This window comes from Eptatretus burgeri, chromosome 8 (assembly GCF_056783735.1).
Source record: "Eptatretus burgeri isolate ZD-2024b chromosome 8, Ebu_testis_v1, whole genome shotgun sequence".
In the NCBI taxonomy this organism is placed as follows: Eukaryota; Metazoa; Chordata; class Myxini; order Myxiniformes; family Myxinidae; genus Eptatretus; species Eptatretus burgeri.
Window position 1 is genome coordinate 7,151,255 of NC_140968.1, and position 12,750 is coordinate 7,164,004.

Sequence of the window (12,750 nt, forward strand, 5' to 3'; positions counted from 1 at the left end):
CCTTGATGGGTAGCGTGCAGAGCGGCTAACACCTCGTCCCTGAGAGACTGTGGTATAAGGACACGATCCTTGTAGAGTATGACACCATCAACTGTATGTAGACTATCTCGAAACTGGAAGTACTCACGTAGGGATCCAGGGAGCTCATGATGGAATTCAGGGATACCTGACTCTATAAGGTCAACAAGGCTCTGCATGTTATTGTCACTGGCTGTTGCGGTTCGAACCCTGTCCCATGTTACAGATTTGAGGCTGAGTGAGGCGAGGGAGGACATAGCAGACGTGGGAACACACCCTTTGGGGGTTTCTGGTGCTGATCTACGCAAGCCACCCAGGAGGTTTTTGGAATGCGTCAGGATGATGGGCATGAAATCAATGGCCGCCATATCATCAGTGAGGGTCAGTTTCACAGGCTCTCCAGTAGGGTGGTGTGAGATGCAGTCTGTGGTGCGATGTCTAATCCCCGGCACATGGACCATCCGGAACCTGTATCGCAGGGTCTTCTCCTTTAAGTTCCTGAGGCGAGCGTTCGAGATATCCTCTAGACTTCGATCATTAAAGATTTTGAGAAGAGGTTTGTGGTCGACAGCGATTATGAGGTCTTCACATCCCAGAACAAAGTACCTGGCCTTATCTGTGGCGTCAGCAACTGCAAGGGCCTCACCCTCAACTGGTGCGTAATGTGATTCAGCAGGGTGGGTGAATCTGCTGCCCATGAGCGTGATTTTCCATCCTGTGACAACAGAAGGGCTTTATGTTGGTGCAGGTACAGTGTTTCTGCAGTAGCCAGAAGCCAATGCCAGTCTTGGACCAGTCTGTAGCGAGGCATGTGGGCTTGCTGGGGTCCAATATCCAGACACCCTTCTCGATCTCACTGGCGATGACAGCTTTCGACTCTTCAAATGCATCCTGGAGGTGCTCATCCCACTTAAACGGTGTACTGGGTTGAAGTAGTTGCCAGAGCGGCAACATCTTCTCAGCCAAACTGAAAGCGTATGACACTTGATTGAGAAGTCCAAACCAAGAACGTACATCTGTGATGTCCTTGGGTGTTGGGAAATCGAGGATTGCGCAGAGGTATTTCCTGCAAGGACGGACACTATTGGGAGTTATTTCGAACCCAGCAAATTCCACTATATCTTTTCCAATCACAAACTTGTCAGGGTTCAGGGTGATTCTATTCTGTCTGCAGGTGTCAAGCCACTGAACAGCCTGGAAGAAACTGTCTGCCAGCGAGTCAGACCATAGCAAGACGTCATCAACGCATTTGGTTTTATTGGGGATGTCAGACACGATCTCGTCATAACGCCTTGCATATCCATCGCCAGACGCAATATACCCTTGAGGGGCTGTTTTGTAGTGGTATCTACCCCAGGGTGTGATGAAGGTGGTCAGGTGTCGGTCTTCTCTGCAGATGGGCACGCTATGGTATCTGTTCCATGCATCAAAGACCGTCTTCTTCTTACCGTTCGGAACCGATCTAGCCTGTTGAAAGGCTGATGGCGTGTGATGTGTTTTCCATTTAGCATGGATGTTGAGGGCCTGGAAATCAATAGTGCGGTGTGGCTGGCCATTCTTCTTTGGACAGACAACCATTCTATGGCACCAGGTGAAGGGTTCACCAATGGGGACTGGCTCAAGTACACCCAACTGTACATCGTGGTCTAGCCCAGCTTTGACCGCATCCCGCCAGTGTAGTCGGACTGGTACCGGTGTGTGGTGTGCCACTGGTTCAGCATTAGGATCCACCATCAGTTTCATGGGCAGGCCATCCATTAGAGGCAATGTTTGATGCTCACAGGTGTTAAATGTGCTTGACTTATAGTATTCAAGGAGATACTGTTGTAGATGCATGCGATTAGCATCAGTTGTGGGGAACGGCAGCTTTGTCGGGGGTGGTGGGGGTCGACGACGCTGAGGGCAATGGCACGCTATGTTGGGGTCTTCCTGTAAGACTGCTGTTGCGTCCGACTGCTGTACTGTCGGGTCTATACCAATCTTGGGGAAGCTATCCGGGATGATGTCAAGGGCGGCACAGGCTTCTCTGCTGAGGAAGAGCTTGTCAGAGCTATCTGTGACATAGGTCATTTGCCTCGTTTCAACGGCCTGGCCCCGTTTGTCTTTGCCCGACAAGCGGAGTACAGTGGCCCCAAGGATATTGATGCCTCCATTGTTGGCAGTGTGCATTCTCATGGTTACTGGGATGAGGTCAGATTTGTGCAAGCCAAGGCGGTGGATGACCTTGACACCAGCAAGGCAACTCTGGCACCCTGTGTCTGCCATCGCGGGGACATGGCAAGTCATGGTCCGAGTGGAAAGGTCAAAGCCAAGGGCTGCGTAGTCTTCGCGCGTGATTTTGACAGTCACATTAACAAATGGTTGAGGTTTTGAACTCTTCCTGATCCATGTATTCGAGAGTTTGTCATAAACATGGTGGTCAAGGGTGATGGAACGCTCACTGTGTGATCGACCCGAATTAATAACGTTATCAAACTCATTACATTCATGCCCAGATATGTTAGGATTTTCGTTCGACCGTTGTGCTGATACATGAACAGTACATAAGGTATCAAACACAGCATTTTCTTTGTTATTAGAAGAGGCACTCGTGCGTTTAGGTTTATTCTGACTGTGACATACACTCTCCATGTGATGATCGCGATTGCAATGCCCACATCTGTGACCATATGCCGCACATTCTGTCTTGCGAACATGGGCTGGGGCGCTCTTCCCGTGTCTCTTTTTGCCACAGTAGGAGCATGGGTCGTTTTTGTCCTTGATGGTTACTTGCTTGGCCTTTTGATATGCACTGCTAGCTGCTTCCACTGAGTGTGTGTCCAGTAATGTAGATGCTGACCGTTTGCCAGATTATTTAGCCTCAATGAATTGGAAGACATCCTCCAGGGTCATGTCCTGTTTCTTGTCACCAAGGAGGTCAAGCTGGATCTCAGGGTCGGCAATTCCTCGTGTAAGAACATAACGCATGATCGCTTCTGTGTAGTTAACTTCAGCGTCACAACTAGGGCATTTGATTAGGAATTTTCATATTCCCGCTTGACCACACAGGCGGGCCCCAAAGCTGCGCACTGTTTCATCACGGTCTTGACGCATATTATGTAATGTTACTCTGGCCACCATAGTGTTCTCTTCGCGAACAGCAAGTTTGTTTTTTTTAATGGCTGCCATTACCACCTCTATGGGTTTGTTTGAAAGGCCACCACCTGTCGATCTTGTTAGATCCTTGCGCAGGGGTTCGTCACAGCACTCTCGTAACTGCACCACTTTATCGCGGCTAGTGACTTTGGTTGCATCGACATATTCAGACCATCGTGACTCGAAGTAAGCCCACTCTTCACTGGAGCCAGCAGTGACGATTGTGGGCCTTTTGACTTTTTCAGCCTTGGCGGAATGTCCAGGGGCGTGGACATGGCACTGTGGGCATTGATGAGTGCGGCCACAATAGCAGGATCGAGGTCTTCAGTGGTGTAGTCACAACTGGAGATTGGGCATCCTACCGCAGGCATTGTGGCCTTGGTCGTGCGAGGTTGGAGACCGTGTTCATAAATAAGACTGTGGCTCTTTTTGTTCATCCAGTTAGTGATTTATTGCAACATCAACAGTGACCATGGTCTGAAAGACGTAAGAATAAACATGATCATTAATAATGATTAAGAATCCTCCACTCCCTACCAAATTTCATTGGAATCTGTTGAGTGGTTTAGCCCTTCGGCTTGACCAAAGTTTTGCGGACAGACAGACAGATGGAAATGTCCAGAACAAGGGTGATCGAAGAGCAGCCAAAAATGGAAGGCCTCGTCACGAATAGAAAACGAAAATTATTAAAGACGATACTTTTATTTACTTCTGAAATCTAAAGATTTCGTAAGTATATTGATGACTTCCGGACTCTGTTTGTTTGTGTTTGTTTGTAGGCATGATAACTCGAGAATGGAAGAAGCTACCAATGTCAAATTACACCACGTGATTCAGGAGGGTGATGGCTAGCGCTGTTTAGATTTTGGTCAAAGGTCAAGGTCACAGTGAGGTCAAACATTCGATTGTTGATGGTTTGGGGTACAGATAACTCGAGAACAGAAGAAGCTACCAATGTCAAATTACATCACGTGATTCAGGAGGGTGCTGGTTCGTGCTGATTAGATTTTGGTCAAAATCGGTCAAAGGTCAAGGTCACAGTGAGGTCAAACATCCAAAAAATGATAACTCAACAGAAGAAGCTACCAATATCAAATTACACCACGTGATTCGGGAGGGTGTTGGCTAGCGCTGATTAGATTTTGGTCAAAATCGGTCAAAGGTCAAGGTCACAGTGAGGTCAAACATTCGATTTTTGATGGTTTGGAACAGAATCATCGTAGAAACTTCTTGTTTGCGTCACCACCTTCTCTCGAGACAGCTTTTATTAGACAAGGTCAGAGGTCAAGTTGACGATTTCGTAAGTACCAGTCTTTGACTGCTTGTTTGTTTGTTTGTGTGTGTTTGTGTGTTTCTTTGTCGGCACGATAACTCGAGAACGGAAGAAGCTGCCAATGTCAAATTACACCACGTGATTCAGGAGGGTGATGGTTATCGCTGATTGGATTTTGGTCAAAATCAGTCACAGTGAGGTCAAACATAATTCCGTAAATTCATGTGGAAAAATAGAGTATTTTTGCTTTGTTCGACGTAACGAGTTCATTTTAACTTCGATTTTAATTTTGTCTTCGGTTTTTGCGATCGCTTCGGACGCTTAAAACTCGGTTGTCGAAATTCTCGTAAAAATAGGATGTTTTGGAGACGTTTTAAGATTGTATAAAAATATTTCCTCGCCGCATCCCACCTTGTCACGTGATGCAGCGCGCTTGAGCAGAGGCGTCGATCACGTAAAAGTTTTGCGTGTGTGCGCTGACGGTGTTTTCGATAAAGATGGTGTTTAAAAGTCATTTTTTTATCCCAATAAAGGTTATTGTCGCATGCCTGACTCACTAAGCCGTCAGATTATTTAAAGATTGTTGGTGGATGGCCGAATATTACGGTTTTGTGACTTTGATAAAATAATATAAAATAATTGTGTGGAGAAATGGAGATTTTTGCTTCGGTCGACGTTACGATTTTTGATCGTTTGATACAGAATCATCGTAGAAACTTCTGCTTTGCGTCGCTGCCTTCTCCAGACACAGCTTTTATTAGACAAGGTCAGAGGTCAAGTTGACGATTTCCAAAGTACCAGTCGATGACTGCAGGTTTTTATGTTCATTATGATATTATACAAACACTTGTTCAGAGAATTCCAAAAATAATTCGAGAAATTCCAACTTTTTTTCCTCGGGGATCACGTCCCCCCTGGAAATTACTCACGACCCCCCCCCCCCCCCAAGGTTAAGATCCAATGTGTTGGAAAGTTCGAGAAGGTGCAGAACCAATGATGTCATCGCATCTCCACTGGGCTTGTGTTCGGGTCCACATCGAACTTCTCTAATTTATCGGATTCATCTCACTCGATTGAAACATCGACAACAGATATAAACAAGACACAGTAATAAACAGCTTCTTCTTCAGTTTCATGACAATTTAAACCTGTGACACCGCAGTGATAATTCAGAGTAAACTACTTTATTCCTGTTCATCATCAAATAAAAAATACCTGAAAAACGTTCTTCCCTAACCCTCCTGTAACCAATTTGATCAGTTTTTACCACAAAAAATGATGTTTTAACATTTGTTTGACTTTTTTAATCTGGGAGGAGTTCCATCCACGACACGAGTCAGTCAAGTCGTGCTGACCAAGATGGCGCCGGTCACGTGACCTCGAGCTTACAGTGGCTGCACTTTTTCCGGGCTCTGAGCATTCTGGTAATTTTCAGTTCAGTGGTCCAGGTGATGTCACGTCCGGTAATCACCCGAACCCGGGGGGGGGGGGATAAACCGGAACGGAATCCCACAGGAAAAATCCACAACGTTGAATCAGGTAAATAATACCAACTTAATGTCCGTGAAAGGGAGAGTGTGAACCCACAACGTTCATGTCAATCGATGATTGATGAAACCGACCGAAAGGAAATTACAAAGAGGGATCACCCGTGCACCATGAACATTGAATGGAGTGGTAACATGGCCGACCTGTGGCTTCAATTGTTCAAATGAAACCAACTGGGCGATGAGCGGTCAACAACGATGGTGGAGATCAACGATGAAAAGGACAAAAGAGTTCATGAAGAAGAAGAAGAAGAATCCAGATTCACCCTCAACTCTGTGAGCTGGAACTAAAATTCCTGAAGGAGTTTGGGAAATATATTTAAATATCTTTACACTCGATGGGATAATAAACGATTTTGATCACGTTCAGGTGGGGGGGCGGGAGAGAGACAACTGGCTCTGAAAGCGCCGTTAAAACTGAAAAACAAAGAAGAAGAAGAAGACAAACAATGGAAGAACGATGAAGAACTTCCGGGTTGTTGTTCCTGTAAACCTCGTGCAGAACCTCGAACCGAGATCCTCGTGGTCGGGACTGATGGGAAGAGGTATTTTGGGAATTCTTATTTAACACTAAAAACGTGAATTTAAATACAAAATAATTTTATGTTTCTTGACGACGTCGATGAAGGAAAATTGAGGAGTTTTTATCGAATGTTTGTTGAGGTGATTGATTGTTAATTTAATGAGGTGTTTTTCACTCCTTTTGTTTATAATCAAATCATCACCAAACTTCCTTCATCGATTATTTCACCTCATTCTTCCTTTTAACAACAAAACCACCAGAATCCTTTCATAATTGACTTGTGTATCCAATTTGATCTCAAAACGAGGGAACGAGGTTCGATTCCCGACTTTACCTGTTCCGTGGGATTTTTAACGTTCATAATCTGAATGGAGATGAAAACCCTGATTAATAATCTATAAACTCAAAAAGATCGTGTGGGTCGAAAATGTAACATTCCTCGTTAACCTTCCACCGACATTCCATCTCAGTGAAATTGGATTCCACAGGGAAATTATTCAGGAATTCGAGAACTCGGATTGAAAATGTTACCCCCCACCCCCGCCGCCCGAACACCAATTAGGCTACCCCCCCCCCCGCCCCCAATTAGGAACCGACACGTGTCCCATCCATGTCCAAATCCAGTTTGTGAGATGACGTTCCTGGACTTGTTGAACCAGGATATTTATCTTGTAGGAAAGTGTAAATTCATGATGTATTTGTGAGAAAGTTCAAGTAAAAGTAAATTGAGATGTTTGTTTGTTCTTCTCTCCACGTGTGGGTTTCACAAGGTGGAACGGAGCCCTCCAGGTGTGTGTTTAATATGTCATCACTTCAATATGTGTGTTTATATTCACCACTTGGCTGTTGGGTGTAGTCGATCTAGTCGAAAAAAAAGATCTCAATTTTTTTTTTTCTACCCTTTATTATGAATATTTAAAATGGCGATTTCAGTTAATACAATGGCGATTTCGATGAAACTTGGTTGGTGGGTTCATACCATGACCGAGTTGTGTGCAAATGAGAACTGTTGCTATGGACACCACCGTTGCCAAGCAACGGGACTTTTAAATTTTAGAAAAATCATAAAAAATTAATTTTTTCAAAAATCGGTCCACGAGCAACTGTGGGCAGTACATTCAGCCATATTGTCAAACATTTCCAGCCGGATCCTATGAAAACTGTCGGAGAAGATCGACTTTGAATGAACTCCGGTCAAAAACAATAAAAAAACGAAGTTCGTTATATCTCAGAGACTACGAGACAGATATACATGAAACTGGTATGGTAGGTTCATGGTATGTCCTAGTTATGTGTGAGGAAGAACCGTTGCTATGAACCCCTCCGTTGCCTAGCAACGGCCGACTACCCATGTCCATCTACCAGCTTGTATATTGTTGTGGCTCTCCGCCCGTTCGGCATGCGGACGACCGCCTCAGCCCAAACGCGGCCGCACGCACCCACCAAACGAGCAAGCTTAGTCGTAGCTTTCGGATAAACGCCAAAATCCAGCTACGGGTGTGTTTCTAACCAAACCGTAAATTAGCTAACTCTTCTGTCCACACATGACAGGGTCCGATCGTCGAATGTCGATTTACCTAAGAATGTGCGCAGACAGAAATGCCGGGAATTTACACCTCGACGGAGCCTGCACGGAACGAGCAGTTCTTAAGCCGCTCGTTCCGTTTGCGATTTGCCGAGCGGTGGTATATCTCCAAGCCCCGTCAGGTCCGATTGCTTTATCGGCTGTTTAAAAGCCAGCTAATATTCCGTACGCAATAATGGCAGCTCAATGAAGGAAGGGACGCAACGAACAGGTGAACCTTTAAATATGGGGAACATTCATTTGCACACGTAAGCAATGCAGTGAAGCAATGGGGGTAAGGGACAGGACACGAGAAAAAACACCCTACAGCCATTGTCCATTTATTATGTACAGGCACTTGTACAGATTTACTTGTAGGACAAGGCGCCACAGACTTTCACTCAGAAACCCCGGAAAGAAAAGAAAAAGGTGACCGTGTGGTGGACCCTCGGGACTCCGTCCTCCAGACCCCATACTCCAGACTCCAGACTCCACCGCTGGCATCTCCTCTCAACCCGACAGCGACTCTCTCTCTCCACTCTCCTTCAACAACCCTTCCACCACCGCAATTCTCTCCCCCTCTTTCCTTCCACCGCCACAATTCTCTCTCCCTCTTTCCTTCCACCCTCACAGTTCTCTCTCCTTCTTCCGACTGCGATTCTCTTCAGCGCCTCCTTTTTATAGCACGGAGTCCCGCCCCCTCCCTGTTCCCAGCACGTGAGGGAATTTTCCCAGAAGGGCGTTTTTCTTGCTGAATCGGGGCCGTTTTCATTCTCCACTCGCAGGGTTGGGAGTCCCCCTCGTTGGCCGGCAGAGATGCCATTCGTTGGGGGGGCGGGGGCTGTTGTCTGCTTGACTTGGACGAATGCAAGGCTTCTGGCAACAATGTGGTGAGGTGGAAATTCGGTTGTGGTTGTCGTGATCGTGGTGTGGAGAGGCGGTTGTGGTTGTCGTGATAGTGGTGTGGAGAGGCAGTTGTGGTTGTCATGATCGTGGTGTGGAGAGGCGCTTGTTGGTTGTCATGATAGTGGTATGGTTGGCGTTTTGGAGAAGGTGGTGAGGAGATGCGGTTGTGGTGAAGGCGGTTCCAAAATAAAGACAGCAAAGAATAATACTACCTCAAAGATCACAGCCCTGCACACGAATAATTTCCGCTCAACATCGGTGGGGAAATCGAACCTGAACACACACTTATCGACATAACTGATCTGAAGGACCTGTATGGTCTTCTGTGAATTTCCACAGCCGTAACAATATGTATGTGAGGAATATTGTCGAGGCACAACACACAACGCAACACACAACAAGAGGGGCGGGAGAGGGAAGGACAAAACGGTGGGGAACAAAGACAAAAGGAGATCTCTGGAAGGGAGAGGGATGGAACATGTGGTATACAAGATGGACAGGACAGGGACTTTCAGGAAGGAAAGCAGGGAATTTGATGGAGGTGGGTTTGGGGTGGATTAACGGGGGTAAAACCAGAGTTGCTGTCAAAGCCGCCAAAAGCTCACCTGTTTATACATTTATCGTTTTTAAAAGACAAGTCTAATTTTTTTTATAAAGCATTGCAGTGAAGTCTGATGCAAATAATTTTAAAGCAATATATGTATTTGTATATTGTAATCAGTGAAAAAAATACTGTGTAGATAAAAACATTAGAAAGGAAATAACTTCCACCAAAAACTTTTACATTTTCACACTCACGCTCACGCCGGGGGTATCGCTATTGCTCTCTGTTCTTCGAACAGGCGAGCTAAAAATCGTGGTTTTGGATGGGGGAAGATAAGAGGTGGTGTTGAACAGCTGTTTTGAAGACCTGGAGGGATGAGTGGGATTGAAGAGAGTGTGGGAGTTCATTCCAAAGGTGGGAATGATAGTCCATGAGCTGAGCCCAGTATTTTGAAGAATTGGTTCCAAATTGTGGGATAAAACGAGACACTGCTTTTTGGATAGGTCACGAGCTATAGCTTGAGAATTTATTTGCTTGCCAGCTCAAACGCGTAGCTTTCTTGGAGAAATCCGCTCGGGGGCGCTTCAAGGGGGGTAAAATACCGATTTTTATTTTTGATTTTTTTAAAATTTTTTTTGCATATTTGTTAACTAGATGCCATGTAAAATTGTTCCAACTTCAGTGTCAAGCTGAAACTGCACTGAAAAGGGTAAAGAAAGGGAAATTTATTTGAATTTTTTTAGCTGAAATGAGTAGAAATTTCAAATTTTAAATGCAAATTTCTCCAGTTTTTGTTTTCTTGAAGCCAGTAACTTCATAGACCAATTTCTAAAATATTGCTGTGCAGAATATACTGAGAGGTTTGTTAGGTCTAATACTACACCTGTTAGTTAAAATTTGAGGCATGTGATAGCATCAAAAGTTAACTGGCCCGGGTGGGGGGGGGGGGGTAGGATGTTTTAGAAGAAGTTTACACAGACTTTTACACCGTAGAAGTTTGACGTAATATCGACATTAAATTTGTACTTGTAACTGACTGTGCATCACAGACATCCTTGCCATCACTGTATAAATCACTGAAGTCCTTAATCTTCATCATCACTTTCATCGTTATTGGAAGACTCATCATCAGAAACGTCCAGAACTAAGTCACTGTCCTTCGTGTTGCTGCAATCCTTTAATCGTCATTCGTCCGTACATGGAAGGTTATTGTCTAAGCAAATGCAATCACCAGGTTCGCACGCTTTGCGGCACTCACAGAACATGAAGTCCAAAATTACCTGGGGAGCTGGCAGTCCTGTCATCCAACATATTTCAAGTCGACCATTGTCAGTTGTGCGCCAGCCATGGTTTTCTGGAGCAGGCACATAAGGCTTTGGATCAAGGGATCGTCTCCATACAGCGGCCTGGTAATTTGCTCTTTGCATGTGTTGGTTAAGGGTGTCTGCACACGGTGGTAGTTGCCCGGATTCTACAACACCCTTTTTAGCGCGCCATAGATTGAAGCGTAGAGCGTTCACTTCTGTATCATGGGTTCGGGACGCATACAGCTGGCATGTAAATGCCTGCAGAGTATCAACAACATCCCTATTTAATGTCCATTCACTCCCCAGCTTAGACAATGCATCCAAGAACTCCTTATTTCCTCGCATCAACTTCAGTCCCTTGATCTTGCCCATACCTGAGAATGCACTGACCGAATCGCACCCTGTGACTGCGTGTAGACCCAGCAACGAATTGCCATTAAGTCCTATTCTCGCTTCAATCGTGTCAATGCTAAAGAGTCGAATCCTTCCCTTAGATGAAAGTCGCTTACATAAGCGGGTGCTGATATGAGCATTGAATGCCAAGAGAAGCACAAGAATATCAGTCTTCGGCAACAATGACGACTGATTTGAAACCCGATTGAGCAGCGTGTGACGCATGTAGCAAAACCCTAGTGTCCGCTTCCTCATGCGACGAATCAAGTTCACGCACTTCCATCACAGTATCCTGCGTAATTCGGAGGCATTTCAAATCAGCTGTTACGTAGAGTTCTTTCTTACCGATCAATGATTGTCTCTGCTGCCAGTCATTGGCAACGAATCGCGTAAGTTGACGCTTGCTTGCTGGGCTAGAGAGTATTCCTCTCCAGTTTCTGACCGTGTGAGTGGGCACTATCTGTGAAAATAAGATGCCCCGGTTATCACCACAATTGACCCTTTCCGCATCCTTGATTGAGTCTAAGTATACAGTGGGGACAACAAGTATTTGATACACTGCCGATTTTGCAGGTTTTCTCACTTACAAAGCATGTACAGGTCTGTAATTTTTATCATCGGTCCACTTCAACTGTGAAAGACGGAATCTAAAACAAAAATCCTGAAAAATCACATTGTATGATTTTTAAATAATTAATTTGCATTTTATTGCATGAAATAAGTATTTGATCACCTTCCAACCAGTGAGAATTCTGGCTCTCACAGACCTGTTAGTTTTATCTTTAAGAAGCCCTCCTATTCTCCACTCATTACCTGTATTAACTGCACCTGTTTGAACTTGTTATCTGCATAAAAGACAGCTGTCCACACTCAATCAATCAGACTCCAACCTCTCCACAATGGGAAAGACCAGAGAGCTGTCTAAGGACATCAGGGACAAAATTGTAGACTTTCACAAGGTTGGGATGGGCTACAGGACAATAGGCAAGCAGCTTGATGAGAAGGCAACAACTGTTGGAACAATTATTAGAAAATGGAAGACGTTCAAAATAACAGTCAATCTCCCTCGGTCTGGGGCTCCATGCAGGATCTCACCTCGTCGAGCCTCAATGATCATGAGAAAGGTGAGGGATCAGCCCAGAACTACACGGCAGGACCTGATCAATGACCTGAAGAGAGCTGGGACCACAGTATCAAAGAAAACCATAAGTAACACACTACGCCGTCATGGATTAAAATCCTGCAGTGTACGCAAGGTCCCTCTGCTCAAACCAGCGCATGTCCAGGCCGGTCTGAAGTTTGCCAATGTCCATCTGGATGATCCAGAGGAGGAATGGGAGAAGGTCATGTGGTCTGATGAGACCAAAATAGAGCTTTTTGGTTTAAACTCCACTCGCCGTGTTTGGAGGAAGAAGAAGGATGAGTACAACCCCAAGAACACCATCCCAACCGTGAAGCATGGAGGTGGAAACATCATTCTTTCGGGATGCTTTTCTGCAAAGGGGACAGGACGACTGCACCGTATTGAAGGGAGGATGGA

At 45.3% G+C, this 12,750-nt stretch overlaps 2 protein-coding genes across 3 annotated transcripts in view; both read left to right on the top strand.

The window, feature by feature from the left end:
• The window catches only part of LOC147021012 (uncharacterized), a 420,342-nt gene that overhangs the window by 82,586 nt on the left and 325,006 nt on the right, over positions 1-12,750 (top strand). The gene's annotated exons all lie outside the window — the stretch shown is intronic.
• LOC147021013 (uncharacterized) overlaps positions 5,947-12,750 on the top strand; it is a 41,752-nt gene continuing 34,948 nt past the window's right edge. Inside the window, exon 1 of the mRNA XM_085893568.1 lies at positions 5,947-6,518. The gene's annotated coding sequence lies outside the window, so the exon portion shown is untranslated. The remainder of the gene's footprint in view (positions 6,519-12,750) is intronic.